The sequence below is a fragment of the Cryptomeria japonica genome, unplaced genomic scaffold (genome assembly GCF_030272615.1).
Source record: "Cryptomeria japonica unplaced genomic scaffold, Sugi_1.0 HiC_scaffold_68, whole genome shotgun sequence".
Lineage (NCBI taxonomy): Eukaryota > Viridiplantae > Streptophyta > Pinopsida > Cupressales > Cupressaceae > Cryptomeria > Cryptomeria japonica.
The window spans coordinates 464519-468076 of NW_026728890.1; positions in this window are offsets into that span (position 1 = coordinate 464519).

Below are 3558 nucleotides of genomic sequence, written 5' to 3' on the forward strand. Positions count from 1 at the left end.
CTCCAACACGTCCTTGCAATGGCCACAGAGGTGATTCGACTAGAGCTCCAGTCTAGCTTTTGGGTTGCTTGGCGGACTGGTATAGCCGCGATCGAGTTCCGGCCATGAACGTTTTAGATAGCTCTTGGGCTTTCTGGGACGGAAGTCGGAAGTTTGGGCTGTTGTCCGATTTGATGACCATTCTTCGGATGTGTGAGAATCGGACAAATAACTTATATAGGGGACTGTGTTGTCTCACGCAGCCCCCTCCGTGCCCCTCTATCTCGACCGATGTTGGTGCTTGAAAGGGTTGGGATCGCTCGGATTTATAAACGTGCACCACCATTTGTCGAGTGTGAGGGACGCGGCAGGTCTCCTAAATGCTATGCGGGCGCTCTCTGAGAATCTCTATCCGGCCTCGACACAGACTAGTCTTGCTGAATGGTTTGGCACTGGTAGTCGATCCAACACGTCGTTGTTGTGGCCGCCTAGGCGATTCGATTCGAGCCCCCGTCTAGCTTTTGGGTTGCTTGGCGGATTTTGCCCTATCCGCAAGTGAGCTCGGTCCCTAAACGTTCGAGAAACCCGATTGCTATGCGCCGACTCTCTTTCTTGCGAGCCTCCATCTAGCTTTTGGGTCTCTACGGAACGGAAGTCGGAATCTGGGACCGTTGTTTGATTCGACGAGGCAGACTACGGTTGTGCGAGAATCGGACAAATAACTTATATAGGGGAGGTGTTGACTGGAGCATTCTCCCCCGTGCCCCTCTAACTCGACCAATGCTGGCGCTCGAACGGTGGTAGCGCTCGGATTTTCATTGAGCGCCAGCATTGGTCGATTTAGAGGGGCATGCGAGATTCCCGAATGCTATGCGAGGGCTCTAACGGAAATGTCTATTGGTTTCGGTATGGATGCAATTGCGAGTGGTTCGGCAAAGGTAGTCGTTCCGATGCGTCCATGTCGTGGCCAAATCGATAATTCGATTTGAGCCCTCGTATAGCATTTGGGTCTCTCGATGTGATTCCGCATTCCAGTCCCTTTGGGCACTGCTTGAGCCGCATCCCAGGGGGTTCCCTTCCCAATAATCTGCCTCGCAACCCGATTGCTATGCGGTGAGGCTCCTCGGCCGCCTCGGAACTATCTGTGTATCAGACGCATCGCGGGATAAGGGGTTGGCAACGGTAGTCGCCCCAAGCGCGTCCGATGCTTGGACCATTCCGAGGCGGCCCTGAAGCCTCTTCCGTCTAGCCGTTGGGTCCTTCTCGCCGCATCCCTCGCCTCGCACCCCGATTGCTATGCGGTGAGGCTCCTCGGCCGCCTCGGAACTATCTGTGTATCGGACGCGTCGCGGGATAAGGGGTTGTCACTGGTAGTCGCCCCAAGCGCGTCCGATGCTTGGACCATTCCGAGGCGGCCCTGAAGCCTCTTCCGTCTAGCCGTTGGGTCCTTCTCGCCGCATCCCTCGCCTCGCACCCCGATTGCTATGCGGTGAGGCTCCTCGGCCGCCTCGGAACTATCTGTGTATCGGACGCGTCGCGGGATAAGGGGTTGTCATTGGTAGTCGCCCCAAGCGCGTCCGATGCTTGGACCATTCCGAGGCGGCCCTGAAGCCTCTTCCGTCTAGCCGTTGGGTCCTTCTCGCCGCATCCCTCGCCTCGCACCCCGATTGCTATGCGGTGAGGCTCCTCGGCCGCCTCGGAACTATCTGTGTATCGGACGCGTCGCGGGATAAGGGGTTGTCACTGGTAGTCGCCCCAAGCGCGTCCGATGCTTGGACCATTCCGAGGCGGCCCTGAAGCCTCTTCCGTCTAGCCGTTGGGTCCTTCTCGCCGCATCCCTCGCCTCGCACCCCGATTGCTATGCGGTGAGGCTCCTCGGCCGCCTCGGAACTATCTGTGTATCGGACGCGTCGCGGGATAAGGGGTTGTCACTGGTAGTCGCCCCAAGCGCGTTCGATGCTTGGACCATTCCGAGGCGGCCCTGAAGCCTCTTCCGTCTAGCCGTTGGGTCCTTCTCGCCGCATCCCTCGCCTCGCACCCCGATTGCTATGCGGTGAGGCTCCTCGGCCGCCTTGGAACTATCTGTGTATCGGACGCGTCGCGGGATAAGGGGTTGTCACTGGTAGTCGCCCCAAGCGCGTCCGATGCTTGGACCATTCCGAGGCGGACCCGAAGCCTCTTCCGTCTAGCCGTTGGGTCCTTCTCGCCGCATCCTTCGCCTCGCACCCCGATTGCTATGCGGTGAGGCTCCTCGGCCGCCTCGGAACTATCTGTGTATCGGACGCGTCGCGGGATAAGGGGTTGTCACTGGTAGTCGCCCCAAGCGCGTCCGATGCTTGGACCATTCCGAGGCGGACCCGAAGCCTCTTCCGTCTAGCCGTTGGGTCCTTCTCGCCGCATCCCTCGCCTCGCACCCCGATTGCTATGCGGTGAGGCTCCTCGGCCGCCTTGGAACTATCTGTGTATCGGACGCGTCGCGGGATAAGGGGTTGTCACTGGTAGTCGCCCCAAGCGCGTCCGATGCTTGGACCATTCCGAGGCGGACCCGAAGCCTCTTCCGTCTAGCCGTTGGGTCCTTCTCGCCGCATCCCTCGCCTCGCACCCCGATTGCTATGCGGTGAGGCTCCTCGGCCGCCTTGGAACTATCTGTGTATCGGACGCGTCGCGGGATAAGGGGTTGTCACTGGTAGTCGCCCCAAGCGCGTCCGATGCTTGGACCATTCCGAGGCGGACCCGAAGCCTCTTCCGTCTAGCCGTTGGGTCCTTCTCGCCGCATCCCTCGCCTCGCACCCCGATTGCTATGCGGTGAGGCTCCTCGGCCGCCTTGGAACTATCTGTGTATCGGACGCGTCGCGGGATAAGGGGTTGTCACTGGTAGTCGCCCCAAGCGCGTCCGATGCTTGGACCATTCCGAGGCGGCCCCGAAGCCTCTTCCGTCTAGCCGTTGGGTCCTTCTCGCCGCATCCCTCGCCTCGCACCCCGATTGCTATGCGGTGAGGCTCCTCGGCCGCCTTGGAACTATCTGTGTATCGGACGCGTCGCGGGATAAGGGGTTGTCACTGGTAGTCGCCCCAAGCGCGTCCGATGCTTGGACCATTCTGAGGCGGCCCCGAAGCCTCTTCCGTGTAGCCGTTGGGTCCTTCTCGCCGCATCCCTCGCCTCGCACCCCGATTGCTATGCGGTGAGGCTCCTCGGCCGCCTTGGAACTATCTGTGTATCGGACGCGTCGCGGGATAAGGGGTTGTCACTGGTAGTCGCCCCAAGCGCGTCCGATGCTTGGACCATTCCGAGGCGGACCTGAAGCCTCTTCCCTCTAGCCGTTGGGGCTTTCTCGCCGCATCCCTCGCCTCGCACCCTGATTGCTATGCTGTGAGGCTCCTCGGCCGCCTTGGAACTATCTGTGTATCGGACGCATCGCGGGATAAGGGGTTGGCAGTGGTAGTCGCCCCAAGCGCATCCGATGCTTGGACCATTCCGAGGCGGCCCTGCAGCCTCTTCCGTCTAGCCGTTGGGGCCATCTCGCCGCATCCCCCACCTCGCACCACGATTGCTATGCGGTGAGGCTCCTTGGCCGCCTCG